The 20,573-nt window shown below is 38.8% G+C and overlaps 1 protein-coding gene across 6 annotated transcripts in view; it reads left to right on the top strand.

Annotated features, from left to right (window-relative positions):
• Window positions 1–20,573, top strand: part of LOC103000102 (serine palmitoyltransferase 1-like) — a 241,929-nt gene that overhangs the window by 41,508 nt on the left and 179,848 nt on the right. For 2 of the 6 annotated variants that reach the window (XM_057547879.1, XM_057547881.1), the window contains one exon: window positions 17,634–17,757. The exons of the other annotated variants lie outside the window; for them this stretch is intronic. The gene's annotated coding sequence lies outside the window, so the exon portion shown is untranslated. The remainder of the gene's footprint in view (window positions 1–17,633; window positions 17,758–20,573) is intronic. 6 annotated transcript variants of the gene reach the window in all.

The raw sequence follows: 20,573 nt of genomic DNA, 5'->3' as shown, positions 1-20,573 counted from the left end.
CAGTGGCTTGTACCATTTTACATTCCCACCAGCAATGGAGGAGGGTTTCAGTTTCTCCACATCCTTACCAATGTATACTTTTTTTTTTTTTTAATTTTTGCCATTCTAGTAGGTGTGAAGTATATTTGCATTTCTGATTTGCATTTCTTGAATGACTAATGATGTTGAGCCACTTTTCTTGTGTTGGCCATTTGTATATCTTTGGAGAAATGCCTCTAGAAGTCCTTTGCCCATTTTTAAACTGGGGTGTCTTTTTGTAAAGTTCTTTATGTATTCTGGGTACTAGACCCTTAATCAGGTATGTGATTTGCAAATATTTTCTCTCATTCTATAGGTTGTCTTTTCATTTCTTTGATAGTGTCCTTTGATGCACAAAAGTTTTTAATTTTGGCAAAGTCCAATTTATCTAGTTTTTTGTTGTTGCTTGTGCTTTTAGTGTCATATCTAAGAAATACATTGCCAAATCCAGGGTATGAAGATACACCCCTATGTTTTCTTCTGAGGTTTTTATAGTTTTAGCTCTTATTTTAGGCCCTTGATCCATTTTGACTTAATTTTTGTATATTCTGTGAGAGAGGGATTCAACTTCATTCTTTTGCATGTGGTTATCCATTTGTCCCTGTACCATTTGTTGAAGAAACTATTGTTTTCCCATTGAATGGTCTTGGCACCCTTGTTGAAATCAGTTGACTGTAGGTATATGGGTTTATTTCTGGACTCTCAGTTCTATTCCATTTGTCTATATGTCTAGCCTTATGCCAGTACCATGCTTAATTACTTAATTCATGTAGCTTTGTGGTAAACTTTGAAATCAAGACGTGAGTTCTCCATTTTTGTTATTTTTCAAGATTGTTTTGGTTATTTGGCGTCCCTTGAAATTCCATTTGAATGTTAGGATCAGCTTTTCCATTTCTGTAAAAAATGGCATTGAGATTTTTTATAGGGATTGTAGATTAGGTGACCATAGGTGTGTGGGTTTATGTCTCTGGGCTTTCTATCCTGTTCCACTAATCTATATTTCTGTTTTTGTGCCAGCACCATACTGTCTTGATTACTGTAGCTTTGTAATATATTCTGAAGTTGGGGAGCTTGTTTCCTCCAGCTCCGTTTTTTTTTTCTCAAGATTGCTTAGGCTATTCGGGGTCTTTTGTGTTTCCATACAAACTGTACAATTTTTTGTTCTAATTCTGTGAAAAATGCCATTGGTAATTTGATAGGGATTGCACTGTATCTGTAGATTGCTTTGGGTAGTAGAGTCATTTTCACAATATTGATTCTTCCAGTCCAAGAATGTCGTATGTCTCTCCATCTGTTTGTGTCATCTTTGATGTCTTTCATCAGTGTTTTATAGTTTTTGGAGTACAGGTCTTTTGCCTCCTTAGATAGGTTTATTCCTAGGTATTTTACTCTTTTTGGTGCAAAGGTAAATGGGATTGTTTCTTTACATTCTCTTTCTGATCTTTCATTGTTAGTGTAAAGGAATGTGAGAGGTTTCTGTGCATTAATTTTCTGTCCTGCAACTTTAGCAAATTCATTGATTAGCTCTAGTACTTTTCTGGTAGCATCTTTAGGATTCTCTATGTATAGTGTCATGTCATCTGCAAACAGTGACAGTTTTACTTCTTCTTTTCCGATTTGGATTCTTTTTATTTCTTTTTCTTCTCTGATTGCCATGGGTAGGACTTGCAAAACTGTGTTGAATAATAGTGGTGAGAGTGGGCAGACTTGTCTTGTTCCTGATCTTAGAGGAAATGGTTTCAGTTTTTCACCATTGAGAATGATGTTGGCTGTGGGTTTGTCATATATGACCTTTATTATGTTGAGGTAGGTTCCCTCTGTGCCCACTTTCTGGAGAGTTTTTATTATAAATCGGTGTTGAATTTTGTCAAAAGCATTTTCTGCATCTATTGAGATGATCATATGGTTTTTATCTTTCAATTTGTTAATATGGTGTATCACATTGATTGATTTGCATATATTGAAGAATCCTTGCATTCCTGGGATAAACCCCACTTGATCTTGGTGTATGGACCTTTTAATGTGTGGTTGAATTCTGTTTGGTAGTATTTTGCTGAGGACTTTTGCATCTATGTTTATCAGTGATATTGGCCTGTAGTTTTCTTTTTTTGTGACATCTTTGTCTGGTTTTGGTATCAAGGTGATGGTGGCCTCGGAAAATGAGTTTGGGAGTGTTCCTCCCTTATTTTAGAAGAGTGTGTGGGCTTCCCTGGTGGCGCAGTGGTTGAGAATCTGCCTGCTAATGCAGGGGACACGGGTTCGAGCCCTGGTCTGGGAAGATCCCACATGCCGCGGAGCAGCTGGGCCCGTGAGCCACAATTGCTGAGCCTGCGCGTCTGGAGCCTGTGCCCCGTGATGGGAGGGGCCGCGATAGAGAAAGGCCCGCGCACCGCGATGAAGAGCGGTCCCCGCACCGCGATGAAGAGTGGCCCCCGCTTGCCGCAACTGGAGAAAGCCCTCGCACGAACCGAAGACCCAACACAGCCAAAAATAAATAAATAAATAAATAAATAAGAAAATCCTTTAAAAAAAAAAAGAAATTAAGCAAGTGCTGTGATAGGGGAGTACAGTATTCTACAGGAGCACGTAGGAGGGACACAATCTAAACTGGTGAGTCTGGAAAGGCCAGCTAAAAAAGCGAGAAGCGTTTTTTTCTTTCAGCACTTAAAAAGTGTCATTCTAGTTTCTTCTGGTATCCATTGTTTCCAGTGAGAAATCAACCATTTTTATTGTTGTTCCCTCTGTCTTTTCTATTTGGCAGACATTAAGATTTTCTCATTATCTTTGGTTTTCAGCAATTTGACTGTGATGTGCTTACATGTGATTTTCTTTGTATATATTCTGCTGGGGATTTTCAGGACTTTTTGGATCTGAAGATTGCTATCTTTCATTAATTTTGGAAAATTTTTAGGCATTATATTTTCTAAAAGTTTTTTTAACCTATTTTCTCTTTTCTGGAGATCCAATTACATGTATATTAGACCTCTTGACTTTGTTCCACAAATCGTTGAGGCTCTGTTTTTTAAAAATCTTTTTTTCCTTCTCTACTTCAGTTTAGATAATTTATATTGATTGTATCTTCAGTTTCACCGATCTTTTACCCCTGGTTTGTCCAGGGATTTTTAGGCATTTCAGGTATTATATTCCTCTGTTCTATAATTTAAAGTATTTTTTTGAAATTTCCATTTCTTTGCTGGATTTCTCCTCTCTGCCAATTTGTTTATATTTTTTCACAGTCTTAAACTATTTATACAATTATTTATAATTATTCCAACATATGGCCTCTATGGGTCTGATTCTACTGAATGTTTTTTTTTTTTGATTAAAGCTGTTATTTTCCTGCTTTTTTACAAGTCTTATTATTTTTTTATCTTTGCTGGACATTATGAATGCTATGATACAGGGACTCTGGGTTATATTATGTATTTCTCTAGAGAGTGTTGTGTGCTTTGTTCTGACAGACAATTAACCTACTGATGGATCACTTTAGTTTTACTGAGGCTTGGAATTAGACTTTGTTAGGGCGGGCCTATTTTGGTTTTTCTTCTAGTCCTCATGCCCAAAGAATGGCCTTTCTGGGTCTCAACTGAATGCCTAGGGTTTTCACCAATGTCTCTCTACTCTGTCTGGTTCAGAAATCTAATGTCTTTCCAGCACTGTACTACCTATGAAATTTCTGTTCACTCTCAATGCTCTGCGTGAGTCTTGTGGAATCTTGCTCTGTCTGTGTGCAGTTTTGGATTTGGCCAGGAACTTCGAGGGAACAGCTGTGCAGATTTCTGGGACACCTTTCTTTGTGGCTCTTTCCTCTGTGTACTCTGCCTTGCAAATTCCAGACACATTAGAATCTGTTTCCTCTGCCTGGCAAAACTTCAACTCTCTGCTTGGGTTCCATTTTCCTACATAGCAGTTTTGGAGATTTCCGTTAGGCAGAGAAACAGCGGAATGTGGGACCCACCTTATATATTTATCTTCTTTTAGGAATGGCAGTCCTGTGCTGTCTACTAACTAATGCCTAAAAACAGTTATTTCATATGACTTGTCCATTTTTATATTTTTATGTCCATTTTATAATTATTGATGGTGGGAGGGTAATTCCAATAGCAGACAACTCTGTCATAACTGGAAAAGGCCATTGATACTGCATTTTGTGAGGAACTATAATAAGGTCACTGTTTCAGACATGGAGTTCAAGATAAGAGTTCAAGAATTGGGACTGGAGGAGTTCTCATGAGCCAGATCACAGACGCACTGACATGGTTAGAGATGCACCTCAGAAAAATCCCTAGGCTCTAGTGGTGAGGTAAACGATAAACGAGAGATCAGACTGGAGCCCAAGAGACCAACTAGGAGGTCATTGTAGAAATTGTGGATTAAAATTATGTACGGTAGAGACAGTTGGGATAGAGAGGAGACAAGTTGAGGGATATTGAGGAGATATAATTGACAAAACTTTGCTTTACAAAGCTTTGATTAGAAGTGGAAGCTCAGGGACCAGAGAATCAGGATTTCCTAGTTGAGCAAATGAGTGATGCCACTGATATTACTGAGATAATAAAACACGAGGTGGGACAGATTCAGATGGGCAGAGGAGGAAGGAATATGATAACTTAATTTTTTTCTTTTTTGTTGAGTTGTTGAAGTATTTGAAATAAAATCCCAAACATTATTTTCATTCCACCTCTACACACCTTAACATACATCTCTAAAAATATGGTCATTTTCTCATAAAACTATTACCACCTCTGAAGAAATTACCAATGATTCTTTTTTACCATCCAATAGTCCATATTAAAATATTGCTGATTATCATAAAGACATCTCTTTGACAGTGTATTTCTTGGAATCAGAATCCAAAAATGGTCCACACATGGCATGTTGTGGTTAACTCTTAAATATCTTCTAATCCTGAGTGGTTTTCCACACCATTGATTTGCTCTCCTGTAGGATGTTCTACAATCTAGATCTGTCTGTTTCCTCGTGGTGCTTTCTAACTTCTTCCTCTATGTCCTGAATTTCCTACAACTGAAAATGAGCATTAACGGCTTCTAATAAGAGTAATTTCTTACTAGTTTTGTATGTCACACTGAACACATCAGAGCACACAATGTCTGGCCATCCCATTTGTGGTAAAGCTAAAATCAATGACTAGCTTCTGGCATTATCAGCCTGGTTCCTTGGACATGCTGAGCTTGTACTTCCAGTGCGAGAGTAAACAGAGTGAGAGAGAATAGGACATAGGCCAGAGGACCAAGAAACATAAATATTAGAGAGGTGGTCAGAGGGCAAGAAGCCCACAAAGGAAACTGAGAGGGAGAATTGTAGGAGGCAAGTATCGCTGAGCTTTCAAGTAAGACAGAGACTGAAACGTGTCTGTTGGTTTTAGGAATAATTGACGGTTAATGACTTGTAGTGAGAGCAGTTTTAATGGATGGGTTAAGACGCAAGTCAGATTGCCATGGACTGGGTGTCAGTAGGGCTGGGAAGTGGAGGATGTGAAACGTAAATGACACTTTCAAGAGTTGGCCACAGGAAAAAGGAAAGAGAGGCACAACATGAGTGTAGGAAGTGTTGTTAATTATATTGCTGTTGCTTTAATGGGGAGACATATTCATGTTGAGGTGAGTACTTAGGAGCCATAAGAGGTTATTATTAATAAAGTGGAAAGTTCCAAAAATGTTACTGGCTGGAAGTTCTTTCTGCTTTGTTCATTAATTTCACTCCCCAGATATACTTTTCTAATCTTACACCATATTCTTTTTGGGAGTTGACCTGGTTTAGGAGCCACAGATTTTGAAATGTTATGGAATTTCTTTAAAGAGCTGCTGTTAGATGTAGGTGTTAGAAAGATTTTTGTCAGATTTTACATACGTGTTGTACTATATAATTGGACCCATGTGCATCATTTATGTGCCATTTTAATTTATGTTAACCCTGTGTGTCAAAAAAAAGATTTTGATAATTACAATATTATTATGGGATTCTCTTTGGATTCCACTCTGAAGGTGTTTTTATAATGTATTTGGGCGTAGCAGATATAATTAATCATGAATACCATATGATTCCATTTATTTATTTATTTAACATCTTTATTGGAGTATAATTGCTTTACAATGGTGTGTTAGTTTCTGCTTTATAACAAAGTGAATCAGCTATACATATACATATATCCCCATGTCTCCTCTCTCTTGCTTCTCCCTTCCACCCTCCCTATCCCACCCCTTTAGGAGGTCAAAAAGCACTGAGCTGATCTCCCTGTGCTATGTGCATGCTTCCCACTAGCTATCTATTTTACATTTGGTAGTGTATATATTTCCATGCCACTCTCTCACTTCGTCCCAGCTTATCCTTCCCCCTCCCCGTGTCCTCAAGTCCAGTCTCTACCTCTGTGTCTTTATTCCTGTCCTGCCCCTAGGTTCTTCAGAACCATTTTTTTTTCTTTTTTAGATTCCATATATATGTGTTAGCATACGGTATTTCTTTTTCTCTTTCTGACTTACTTCACTCTGTATGACAGATCTAGGTCTATCCACCTCAATACAAAAAACTCAATGCCGTTTCTTTTTATGGCTGAGTAATATTCCATTGTATGTATGTGCCACATCTTCTTTAGCCATTCATCTGTTGATGGACACTTAGGTTGCTTCCATGTCCTGGCTATTGTAAATAGAGCTGCAATGAACATTGTGGTACATGACTCTTGTTGAATTATGGTTTTCTCAGGGTATATGCCCAGTAGTGGGATTGCTGGGTCATATGGTAGTTCTGTTTTTAGTTTTTTAAGGAACCTCCATACTGTTCTCCACAGTGGCTGTATCAATTTACATTTCCACGAACAGTGCAACAGGGCACCCTTTTCTCCACACCCTCTCTAGCATTTATTGTTTGTAGATTTTTTTGATGATGGCCATTCTGACCGGTGTGAGGTGATACCTCACTGAAGTTTTGATTTGCATTTCTCTAATGATTAGTGATGTTGAGTATCCTTTCATGTGTTTGTTCGCAATTTGTATATCTTCTTTGGAGAAATGCCTATTTAGGTCTTCTGCCCATTTTTGGATTCAGTTGTTCGGTTTTTTTGATATTGAGCTGCATGAGCTGCTTGTAAATTGTGGAGATTAATCTTTTGTCAGTTGCTTCATTTGCAAATATTTTCTCTCATTCTGAGTGTTGTCTTTTCGTCTTGTTTATGTTTTCCTTTGCTGTGCAAAAGCTTTGAAGTTTCATTAGGTCCCATTTGGGTTTTTTTTGTCTTTATTTCCATTTCTCTAGTAGATGGGTCAAAAAGGATCTTGCTGTGATTTATGTCAAAGAGTGTTCCGCCTATGTTTTCCTCTAAGAGTTTTATAGTGTCTGGCCTTACATTTAGGTCTTTAATCCATTTTGAGTTTACTTTTGTGTATGGTGTTAGGGAGTATTCTAATTTCATTCTTTTACATGTAGCTGTCCAGTTTTCCCAGCACCACTTATTGAAGAGGCCATCTTTTCTCCATTGTATATTCTTGTCTCCTCAAGTTTCAGATTGAAGAACTTTTAACAACTTTTTTATAAACTCCTTCAGCTTTTGTTTGTCTGTGAAAATTCTGTCTCTCCAATTCTAAAGGACAAGTTTGCTGGATACAGTATTCTTGGCAGTTTTTTTTTCTTTGCACACTTTGAATATATCATTCCTATCCCTTATGGGCTGCAATATTTTTTGCTGAAAAATCTGTTAATCTTATGAGGATTCCCATGTATTAAACAAGTGGCTTTTCTGTTCTTGCTTTTACGATTCTGTCTTTATCTTCTGAAAATTTCATTATAGTGTGTCTATGTGTAGATCTCTTTGGATTAATCTTCTTTGGAAGTTTTTGGGCTTCCTCGATCTGGGTATCTCTTTCTTTCCCCACATTAGGGAAGTTTTTAGCACTATTTCTTTGAATATGCTTTCTGCCCTTTCTTTCCTTCTCTTTCTTGAAGACCTGTAACGCATATATTGATCCACTTACTGGTGTCCCTTATGTGATCTTCACATTTTTCTGTTCTTCTTTCTTTTTGCTCTTTTGATTAGATGACTTCCACTGCCTTGTCTGATTCTTTCTTCCATTTGGCCTAGTCTGCTTGTGAAGCCCTGTATTGAATTTTTCGGTTCATTTATTCTTGAAATCTATGATTTCTGTTTCGTACTTCTTAATATTTTCTGTCTCTTTGTTGAAACTCACACTTTGTTCATGCTTTATTCTCCTGACGTCAGTAAGCATCTTTATTACGATTATTTTGAACTCCCTGTTGGGTAATTCACTTATATCCACTTCGTTAAGGTCAGCTCCTAGAGATCTGTTTATTTGTTTGAAACATCCCCGTTTCTTTACTTTCTTTGACTCTCTGTGTTGGTTTTTGTATAAAACAGCCACTTTTCCCAGTTTTGACAGATTGGCCTTGTGTAGGATATGAACCTCCTTAATCAGCCTGGCCTGGTTGTTGAAATCATTGTCTTTGTTCTTAGTGACTTCCAGTAGTTGAGGGTGTTCCAAGACCCATCAGTGTCCTCAAAGATGTGGTTAATGCTCATATGCCTGTGTAGGCTTCTGGACAACTGCCAGTTGCCTGCTGCTTTAACTCCCTGATGCAGGTGAATTGGAAGCCCAATTATCAGGCAGGAGTTGGAAAAGTCAGAATATGACATATGCCGGGTAGCCCCTATGAAGAAGAATCCAGAGCTGGAAGAGTTTTTTCTTCCTCACTCTGTGCTGAGCCAAGGGAAATAGTTGCTCTGAATGCTTCTCTGTCCAAGTAAAACAGCCTTTGTTTTTAGTGGTCCCAGGGACTCATGAAGGCTGAGCCCTTTCAGCTCCCAGAGCTAGGTGAATTGGGGGCTAGTCCCTTAGGTGGCAGTTGAAAACTGGTGTGCTAGAGGTGTGGACAAGCTCCTTTCAGGAGAGAAGATAAAAATTTGGTCTTACTTGGAGCTGGGAGAGATAGCAGGGGACATGTCCACCAGGTTTACCAGGCTCACAAAAGGATCCCAGTGAGCTTCCACATGCTGACTAACTGGAAGCCAGAACCACAGGCAGCAGCTAGGAAAATATACAACTTCCTTCCAGGGAGAAACTGGGAGATGGGCATTATTTTGTCATCTCCCTCCATGCTGGGTCTGGGTGTATAGCTACAGGGAATCCTCATGCATCCATTTAAAAACTGCTTCTTTGTTTGCTATAGTACTGTGGTGCTCAGGAATGCAAGCCCAGTTGACTTTCAGAGGCAGGTTATTTTGGGGTCCATCCCTCAGGTGGCAGTTTTAAAAGTCAGGGTTCTAAATGTGTAGACAAGCTCCCTCCAGGGACATGCAGGAGATTTGGCTTTATTGTTGAAGGAAGCTGGGGGGAGAGAGCAGGGTAAGTACCCACTGGCTCTTTGGGGCTCTAGGCAGGATTCCAGTCAGCTGAAATGCAAGCTGATTAGAAGCTGGGCCCTCAGACAGTAGCTGGCAAAGTATGTAGTCCAACACCCTCCAGGAAGAAATTGGGAGATAAGCATTTGTGTGTGTTCCCTCTGCTCTGAGCTTGGGGAGATAGCCAGAGGGAGTGCTCAAGCACCTTGTAAAAACTGCTTATTTGTTTGCTCTAATACCATGGGACTTGTGAAGGGAAGCCCGTTTGGCTCTCAGAGCTAGATGATTTGGGGGCCCATCCCTCAGGCGGCAGCCTTAAAATTTGGGACATTAGAAATGTGGTGCAAACAGTGCGCTAATTGGGAAGAGGCTAGGAGTTGGTGGTTTCAGAAAGATTATAAGGCGCTGTTCTTGGGTGGGGTTTATAGTAAGAGTGTGTCTCATCCTTTCCTACACATTTCCTTGTGGGTATTTTCTCAGTTTCCCAATGTGTAGGAGTCACTAAAGTTAGTTTCTTGATATCTTTCAGAGGGAATTGATCTGTGTGTAGCTGTATATTCAGTGCATCCATGGAAGGAGGGAAATTCAGGAGTCTCTTCTGTGTCCATCTTGAGGTACCTGTTGATCTTTTCTAATAACCGACTCCTGGTTTCATTGACTTTCCATATTGTTTTTCTGTTTTGTTTATGTATGCTGTAATATTTATTATTTTTCCCACCTGCTGGCCTTGGGTTAAGTTTTTTCTACTTCCTTAAGGAAGATGTTCGATTGTGGATATGAGATCTTTATTCTTTTTTAAATGTAAGCCTTTACAGGTATAAATTTCCCTCTCATCACTGCTTGTGCTCCATCCCGTAAGTTTTGGTATTTTGTATTTTTTTTCTTTGGTCTCAAGGTATTTTGTAGTTTCTCTTGTAATTTCTTCCTCGACCCATTGGTTGTTTAAAAGCGTGCTGTTTAATTTCCACATGTTTGTGAATTTTCGTTTCCCTTGTGTTACTGATTTCCACTTTTATTCCGTTGTGATAGAAAAAGATTCATTGTGTGATTGCAATAGTTTTAATTTTTATTAAGAATTGTTTTGTGGCCTAACATATGGCCTATTCTGGAAATGTTACATGTACACTTGAGAAAAATCTATAATTTACTGTCTTTGGGTAGAGAGCTGTGTATATATGTGTGTGTTAGGTCCATTTGGTTGATACTGTTGTTTAAGTCTTCTGTTTCCTTCCTGATCTTCTGTGTGGTTGTTCTCTCCCATTTCTGAATGAAGGCTATCAAAGTCTCCAACTCTTACTGTTTCTCCCTTCCATCAATGTTTGTTTCATCTGTTAAGGAGCTCTGTGTTTTAGCGTGGGTCTATTTGATTTCACCCTACAGTTCGTTTAACTTGTATTTTTATATCCAAGTATTTCACAGCTTGGGAAGTTTTTGTCCATTATTCCTTCAGACGAGGTTTCCGCTGTTTTCTCACTCTTTTTTCTTCCTGGATTCCCATAATGTCTTCTTTTTTGGATTCCCATAATTCCATTAGGGTCTGTTCACGTCTCTTCATTCATTTTCCTTTTTGCTCTGAGAACTAATAATTTCAAGTGATTTGTCTTCAACTTTGCTGATGCCTTCCTCTGCCTGTTGCAGTCTGCTTTTGAACCCCTCTTGTGAAATATTCAATTTACACTTTTAGCTCCACATTTGCTTTTTTAAAATAAATTGTCTCTTTGTTGATATTCTCACTTTGTTGATACATCACCTTCCTGACTTCCTAGGCAGTTGTTTTCAAGAGTTCATCTAGCAACTCTGAAGCCTGTGTTTCTTTTTTTTTTTTTTTAATTAATTTATTTATTTATGGTTGTGGTGGGTCTTCGTTTCTGTGCGAGGGCTTTCTCTAGTTGTGGCAAGTGGGGACCACTCTTCATCGCGGTGCGCGGGCCTCTCACTGTCGCGGCCTCTCCTGTCGCGGAGCACAGGCTCCAGACGCGCAGGCTCAGTAATTGTGGCTCACGGGCCCAGCTGTTCTGCGGCATGTGGGATCTTCCCAGACCAGGGCTCGAACCCGTGTCCCCTGCATTAGCAGGCAGATTCTCAACCACTGCGCCACCAGGGAAGCCCCTGAAGCCTGTGTTTCTTTAGTGTCACTTTCTAGAGATTTATTATGTTCCTTTGAATGGGCCACATTTCCCTGTTTTTTCTGTATTTTGTGAGTTTTTGTCAAAAATTGCATATTGAAAAACACAGCCACCTCTCCCAGCCTTGTAGACTGGATACTTGCAGAGGAAAACCTTCACTAATCAGCCTGGTGTAAAGACTTCAGGTCGTCTCCGATCTTTTATGAGGATGTGCCTTCACTGGGCCTGTGTGTAAAGCCCAGCTTCAAGCCCCTAATTCTGCCACACACACAGCTGTTTTTAATTGTTTCATTTCTCCAAGAGCCTCACCCCTGGCTTCTTGGCCCTTAAATGTTCTGTTGTATTCCTCTGTCAATAATCTCTGCCCTCCAGGTGTGTGCAGGTCTACAGTTGCCATGAAGTTTTCATGGGCCATTGAATCCATCATTGCTTTCACAGCCACCAATCTGATATACAAAATATTCCACTATTCCTATCTCAGCTCTGAGTCATGTGAGACAGAAATCAGACTCTCAGACATTGCCTGGCATGCCACACATTGCAATCAAGTTGCACTCTTTTACTTTTCTCCCAATGGAGGACCAGTAATTGGGCAGCTTTCACTCTACTGCACCATATTGAGCCAGGAATGGGTTAGGATAAGAGTGAGCAAAAATGTCACGAAATTTGCTCTCATTTTGAGAGTGACTCTTTCTTTACTGGGCATTCACTTTGTTGCTTCAGATTACTGGCTGGTTTCTAGAGCTCCCACAAAGCTATTTGTATTCTATTGTTTAGTTCAGAGTTTTCATGGGGTTACATACCTGGAGCTTCCTATTCTGCCATCTTACCTATATCACTGCTGTCCTTCATTTTTGGAAGATGGTTTTACCAGATATAGAATTCTTGGTTAACAGTGTTTTTCTTTCAACACGTGAATATGAAATCCACCAGCCTTCTCCCTTGACGCTTTCAAAATTCTCTTTGTTGTTAGTTTTTGCAATTTTAATATAGTGTTTTTGTGTAGATCTCCTGTTGGAGTTCACTGAGTTTCTTGGATATGTACTTTCATGTATTTTATCATATTTGAGGAGTTTGGGACAATTATCTCTTCAAATATTTTCCCTGACTTTCTATCCCTTTCTCTCCATGTGGGATTCCTATTATGGATATGTTGTCATACTTGATGATGTCTTGTAGGTCTTTTACGTTCTGCTCGTTATTCTTCACTCTTTCCTCTTTCCACCCCTCAGAGTGGATAGTCTCAATCAGTTCTTCTTCAAATGTGCCAATTCTTTATTCTGCCTGCTTAAATCTGCTAATGAATCCCCCTAATGACTTTCTTATTTCAGTTGTGGCACTTTTCAACTCTAGAATATATATTTGATTCCTTTTTGTAATTTCTTTCTCTTTATTAGTATTCATCGCTTGGTGAGGCACCATTTTCCTGATTTCCTTTAGTTCTTTGTCCAAAATTTCATTTAGTTCTATGGGAATATTTAAGAGAGTGATTTAAAGTCTTTTTATGCCTGGACAATGTGTATATGTGTATGTCCACATTGTGTGGACAATGTGTATGTATATATACACACACACACAGACACATATATATAAATATATATATATGTATATATACATTTTTTTCCTCATTCATGGATCATACTTTGTTGTTTATTTTCATACCTCATAACTCTTTGTTGAAAATTTATATGTTAAATAACATAAAGTAGAAATTCCGGAAATCAGATTCTCCCTTCCCATCAGGATTTTCTGTTACAGCTGTTTGTTGCTGTTGGTGGTGGTGGTGGTGGTGGTGGTGGTATTGCTCCTGTTTGTTGAAATCTAGATTGCATTTGGGAAGATGTAATGGTTGTTACAGGTTGGAAGGAAGCTTTATGATATGAGAAGCCTATACCATTTTTTTGTGACTTTATTTTAAATTAATATAAAATGGTGTTGGTTTTTTTTGGATGTATTTTTATGTTCCATGCTACTAACGTTTAGGATTCAAACATTTGACAAAAGTGTATTTAGGACTTTTCATAAGTATTTGATTGAGAGTATTCAGTGGTGATATTTTGTTTCTTGTATATACATGGGTCTCTTTCTGGGCTCTCTATTTTGTTCCGTTGGTCTATATGTTTGTATTTAACCCAGTACTATTCTGTTTTAATTACTGTAGCTTGGTAATATGTTTTGAAAGCAGGAAGTGTGATCCCTTGAGCTTTATTCTTCGAAAGATTGTTTTGGCTATTTGGGCTCTTTTGTGGTTCCCTATGAATTTTTGGATTGCTTTTTCTATTTCTGTATTGAACACCATTGGGATTTTAATAGGGACTTCATTGAATCTGTGGACCACTATGGTAGTATGTACATTCTAAAAATAGTAACCATGAACATGGGATGTCTTTCCATATTATCAGTGTCTTCTTTAATTTTCCTCATCATTTTTTACACTTTTCAGTGTACAGGTCTTTCACCTCTAGTTAAGTTTACTTCTAAGTATTGTATTCTTTGTACTGAAGTTGATAATGGGTTTGTTTTCTTAATTTACTTTTCAGATTTTCAGTAATCTTAGTTGTAATTTCTTCCCTTTCATTACTTTAAATATGTCCTGCCACTCTCTTCTGGCTTGCAGAGTTTCTGCTGAAAGATCAGCTGTTAACCTTATGGGGATTCCCTTGTATGTTATTTGTTGCTTTTCCCTTGCTGCTTTTAATATTTTTTCTTTGTATTTAGTTTTTGTTAGTTTGATTAATACGTGTCTCAGCATGTTTCTCCTTGGGTTTATCCTGTATGGGACTCTCTGCACTTCCTTGCCTTGATTGACTCTTTCCTTTCCCATGTTAGGGAAGTTTTCAACTATCATCTCTTCAAATATTTTCTTCTGAAAATATTTCTTTTTCTTTTTCTCTTCTTTTTCTGGGACCTTTATAATTCGAATGTTGGTGCGTTTAATGTTGTCCCAGAGCTCTCTGAGACTATCCGCAATTCTTTTTATTCTTTTTTTTTTATTCTGCTCTGTGACAGATATTTCTACTATTTTATCTTCCAGGTCACTTATCCGTTCTGCTGCCTCAGTTATTCTGGTATTGATTCCTTCTAGAGAATTTTTAATTTCATTTATTGTGTTGTTCATCATTGTTTGCTCCTGAGTTCTTCTAGGTTCTTGTTAAACGTTTCTTGTATTTTCTCTATTCTATTTCCAAGATTTTGGATATCTTTACTATCATTACTCTGAATTGTTTTTCAGTTACACTGCCTATATCCTCTTCATTTTGTACTTTACTCTTTCATCTCCTGCATATTTCTCTGTCTTCTCATTTTGTTTTAACTTACTGTGTTTAGGGTCTCCTTTTCACGGGCTGTAGATTCGTAGTTCCCATTGTTTTTGATGTCTGCCCCTAGTGGCTAAGGTTGGTTCAGTGGGTTGTGTAGGTTTCCTGGTGGAGGGGACTGGTGCCTGTGTTCTGGTGGATAAGGCTGGATCTTGTCTTTCTGGTGGGCAGGGCCACGTCTGGTGGTGTTTTGGGGTGTCTGTGAACTCAGTATGATTTTAGGCAGCCTCTCTCCTAATGGGTGGGGTTGTGTTCCTGTCTTGCTAGTTGTTTGGCATGGGGCGTCCAGCACTTGAGCTTGCCGGCCATTGGGTGGAGCTGGGTCTTAGAATTGAGACAGAAGCTCTGGGAGAGCTCTCGCTGATTTATATTACGTGGGTCTGGGAGGCCTCGGGTGGAGCAATGTCCTGAAATCGGCTCTCCCACCTCGGAGGCTTAGGCCTGACACCAGGCAGGAGCACCAAGACCCTGTCAGCCACATGGCTCAGAAGGAAAGGGAGAAAAAAAGAAAGAAAAAATAAATAAAATTAAGTAATTAAAATAAAAAATATATAAAAAGAATAAGAGAGCACCTGAATCAATAAACAAATCCACCAATGATAACAAGCGCTAAAAACTAAACTAAGATAAATATAAAAATCAGAAACAAATCAGTCGCAGACAGCAAAACCCAAGTGTACAGTTGCTTCCAAAGTCCACCTCATCAATTTGGGACAATTTGTTGTCTATTCAGGTATACCACAAATGCAGGGTACATCAAGTTGATTGTGGGCATTTAATCTGGTGCTCCTGAGGCTGCATGGAGAAATTTCCCTTTCTCTTCTTTGTTTGCACAGCTCCTGGGGTTCAGCTTTGGTTTTGGTCCCATCTCCGCATGTAGATCACCCTCAGGCATCTGTTCCCCACCCAGACAGGAGGGGTTAAAGCAGCGGCTGATTAGGCCACTCTTGCTCACTCAGGCTGGTGGGAAGGAGGGGTATGGTAGTCATAACTGGAATGTGGGGTGAGCCTCTGGTAGCAGAGGCTGGCATGACATTGTACTAACCTGAGGCATGCCGTGTGTTCTCCCAGGGAAGTTGTCCCTGGATCAAGGGACTTTGGCAGTGGTGGGCTCCACAGGCTCTCAGGGTTGGGGGCGTGTGTTGATAGTGACCTGTGCTTGCACATAGGATTCTTGGTGGCAGCAGCATCAGTGTTAGCATTTCATGCCTGTCTCTGGGGTTCGAGCTGATAGCCACAGCTCGCTCCCGTCTCTGGAACTTGCTTAGGCAGTGCTCTGCCTTCTGTGGGCACACAGGGAAGGAACCTCTCTCCTCGTGCACCCCGAAACAATGGTCTCTTGCCTCTTCGGCAGGTCCAGACTTTTTTTCCTGTCTCCCTCCCAGCTAGCGGTGGTGCACCAGCCCCCTTCAGGCTGTGTTCACACAGCCAACCCCAGTCCTCTCCCTGGGATCTGACCTCTGAAGCTGGAGCCTCAGCTCCCAGCCCCCACCTGCCCTGGTGGGTGAGCAGACAAGCCTCTCAGGCTGGTGAGTGCTGGTCAGCACTGATCCACTGTGCGGGAATCTCTCCGCTTTGCCCTCAGCACCTCTGTTGCTGTGCTCTCCTCCGTGGCTCCGAAGTTTCCCCCGCCCATCCCCTGTCTCTGCCAGTGAAGGGGCTTCCTAGTGCGTGGAAACTTTTCCTCCTTCACAGCTCTCTCCCAGAGGTGCAGGTCCCGTCCCTATTCTTTTGTCTCTGTTTTTTCTTTTTTCTTTTGCTCTACCCAGGTATCTGGGGATTTTCTTGCCTTTTGGGAAATCTGAGGTCTTCTGCCAGCGTTCAGTAGATGTTCTGTAGGAGTTGTTCCACGTGTAGATGTAGTTTTGATATATTTGTGGGTAGGAAGTTGATCTCCACCTCTTACTCCTCCGCCATCTTGAAGGTCCCCCCCGATCTTGGCTTCTTTGTACAAACAATTTTTTTTCCTCCAGCTGCTTTTAATATTTTATATTTATCACTGGTTTTGATCAATTTGTTTGTGATGTGCCTTAGTGTAGCTTTATGTTTCTTATACTTGAGATCACTAAGCTTCATGGATGTATGGATTTACAGTTTGAAAAACTTTCACTCATTATTTCTTTCAATTTTCTCCCCTACTCCCTCACACTCCTGTAAGAACTCCAATTACATATTTATCTGACCACTTGAAATTGTTGTACCATTTGCTGTTCATTGCTAATTTTTCCTCTGTTTTTTTCCTGTCTTTTCTGTAGAAATGTATAATGTGCTGTTTAATCCCATCCATTTTATTTTTTATATCAAGCATTGTAGTTTTTATCTACATCTAGAAGTTCAATTTGAATCTTTTGTTTTATCTCTCATGCTTGTACTTAACTTTTTGAATCTATGGAATACAGGGATAATGACTGTATGGAATACAGTGCTAATGACTGTATTAATACCCTTCTAACACCTGTGTCAGATTAGCAACAATTTAAAAAAAAATTTTTTTCCAGACATGCCATGTGGCTTGTGGGATTTTAGTTCCTGACCAGGGATCGAACCCAGGTCCTCCGCAGGGAGAGCATGGAGTCCCAACAACTGGTCTACCAGGGAATTCCCAGATTAGCAACAGTTTTAACTGATTTATTTTGTTCCTCATGGGTCCCATTTTCTTGTTAAATCTGGTCATTTTTAACTGGATTCCAGACTTGCTGGGTGGTGGATATTTTGTAGACATATAAATATTCTTGAGCTTGGTTCTGAGATGTATTTCTGTCATTTGTAACCTGTTTGATCTTTTTGTGTTTTGCCATTAAGATTCGTTAAGTGAGATGAGAGGAAGGCTCATCTTTGGTCTATCTTATACTGAACCAAGGGCCAGCCATGACCAAGCACCTCCACCTAAGGGAGCAGCACCCATTTCGTCAGGACTTTCTGCCAGGTAGGGACATACTCCCTTGCTCTCTTGCTGTGACTCCATCTAATAGGCTCCCCACACCAACCCTGAACACAAACCCAAGAGCAGAGTAGAGGGATTTTTATTTCTTTTTCCCTGCTGTCAATCCGGCATCTGGAAGACCAGGTGTCACACGACAGGTTATAAGAATTACAAAGAATAAATAATAAATACACAGAAAAGATATTTTATATATATTATGTATATAGTATATGATTATATATACTTTATCTCTATTATTAATCTTTATGTTAAAGTCTATTATGACTTATTTAATATAGCTCCACCAGACTTTTTGTGCTCATTATGTTTAATTCATTATAAGGTGTATAGGTTTGCTAGGTCTGCCATAACAACAAAGTGTAGACTGGGTGTTTAAGCAAGAGAAATGTATTTTCTTACAGTTTGAGAGGCTAGAAGTTCATAATCAAGGTGTCAGTAAATTGGTTTCTTCTGTGGCATCTCTGCTTGGCTTGCAGATGGTCTCAAGCCAAGGAGAGATGAAATATATTTGACATATAACATTGAAATATATTTGACATATTTTAATTGAAATATATTTCAATTTTAATTGAAATATATGACATATAATATTGTGTAAATTTAAGGTGTAAAACATGTTGATTTGGTAGATTTAGGTATCGTAATATGATTGCCATTGTAGTGACAATTAGCACCTTGATCATGTCATGTAATTATCATTTCTTTTTGGTGATTGTGATAATTAAGATCTAGTCTTTTAGCAAGTTTGATGACTATAATACAATACTGTTGTTTATATTCACTATATCGTGCTTTAGATCTCTGGGACTTTTTTAGTGTTGCCCTCTTATTGTGTCTTCATATGGTCTTTCTTCTGTATGTATGCATTCCTTGTGTCTCCTTGTGTAGCCAAAGCTTCTTATAAGAACACCAGGTAGAATGGATTAGAGCTTACCTTCACAGCCTCATTTTAATGTAATTACTTCTTGGAAGGCTCTAACTCTGAATATAGTTACATTCTAAGGTACTCAGGGTTAGGGCTTCAACATATTGATTTGAGGGGTTGGGCACAATTCAGCCCATAATAGAAGTACAAATAATGATAAATGTTGAAAATCAGTGGCTTGTCATTATGTGCATGAATATCCAAGATCATTAACATTAAAACTAGTTGAAAAAATAAATCAGAGAATAAAGCAAAAAACATTGTTACTATATCAAAACCAACAACTTTCCCATGTGCAAATAAATACATATTATACCATATGTGAAAATGTTTCATTTACTATAAGAATCCAGTTGAAAGAACTGAATCAATGTTTGCCTATATGTATATCTATATATAGAAAACTATTAAACTACATAAGGGATCTAAAGGAGAGTGAGATATACAGTGGCCAGAAGTATATTATTGGCAGACTGGATAATGTCATTATTTTACCATTGTAACAATATTATGTCTCACTTCAATTCATAAGTATGATGCTAATCAGAACCTCAGCATGATTATTTTTAGAGATTTGGCCCTAGAAAGTTATACTGTTTCTCTTGATGACGAGCTTGTGAGAATAGCTAGGGAAATTCTGAAAATTGAGTCAAAAGATATGATTATCATAGTTAAATCTATAAGAAAGCTAAAGTAATGAACACATTGTGTAAATGGTGCATTGATAGATAGACCAAGGGAACAACAACAACAAAACTCTATCAATAGATCCAAATATATAATGGAATTTTATATGTAATATAAGTTGGTTTTCAGAATAATACAAAGGACTCTGGTCTCAGAACCTATTTGTATAAAAAATTTGGAACTTGTAACTCTCACACATACAGTAAGAAAATGCCCAGTGGAAATATGTAGATGTAAATCATCTATTCGATTAGCCTCTGTAATAACTATTTATCAAAGAACAGTGAAATCCTGTATTGGAATAGGGATGAGGGGAGTGGAACTCTCATGTAATGTGACCCAAATGCCCTTCTTGACCAAACTTCAGTCAGGTTCCTCTAAACCCTCTTTTAGACTAAGCCTTGACCTTAGCATTCCATATCCATCCCATCCTTGACAGGGGTACACAGTCCAGTTTTAGCAAGAATCCTGCTAAGTCAGTTTAGATAGAATCTTCATCCTTGAGCCTCATCCCTCACCTTTGACATCTAAGCACTTGGCCTCTCTTTAGCAAGAATCTCGTTAGGTCAGGTTAGTAAGAATCCCTTTACTTTTGAAGTCTCCTTCTAGTCATTTTCCATCCACATATTCCCTCACTTTGCTCATCAGCTATAAGTCCCCAGCTTTCTTTGCTGTATTTGGAGTTAAGTCTGATCTCTCTGCCCTGTTGTAATTTTCTTGAAAAAAGTCTTACTGTTTTACTAAGTGTCAGAAAGGCTTTTTCTTTCACAAATCCTAGTGGGAGTATAAATTAGCATAGCTTCTTTGATGGCCTATTGTTAACATCTACCAACTTTTACGTATCTATTTTAATTTAGCAATTGTATATTTTGGAATTTGTATTGCAGAAATAATGCAAATATGCAAAGAAGTATAGACACAAATATTTACTGCATATTTACAATAATGAAATTTGGAAACAAACTAAACATCCATGTAAAAGGTTTTTATTAAGTAAATCATATACCCCTCCAATAAAATATCATGCAGCCAAGAAAAAGTATGATGTATGTATGGTCAGGCCACTCAAAATGCCTGTTCTCTTGCTCTTTGTACATCTCCTGCTTGACCAGTGCTTGCTTCACCTACACCCTACTCAGAAGAGTAACCTTCCTGCATACTTGCCCCATGCCCCAGCCAATGACTG

Source organism: Balaenoptera acutorostrata, chromosome 6, assembly GCF_949987535.1.
Source record: "Balaenoptera acutorostrata chromosome 6, mBalAcu1.1, whole genome shotgun sequence".
In the NCBI taxonomy this organism is placed as follows: Eukaryota; Metazoa; Chordata; class Mammalia; order Artiodactyla; family Balaenopteridae; genus Balaenoptera; species Balaenoptera acutorostrata.
This window is presented reverse-complemented; position numbering and strand designations above follow the sequence as displayed.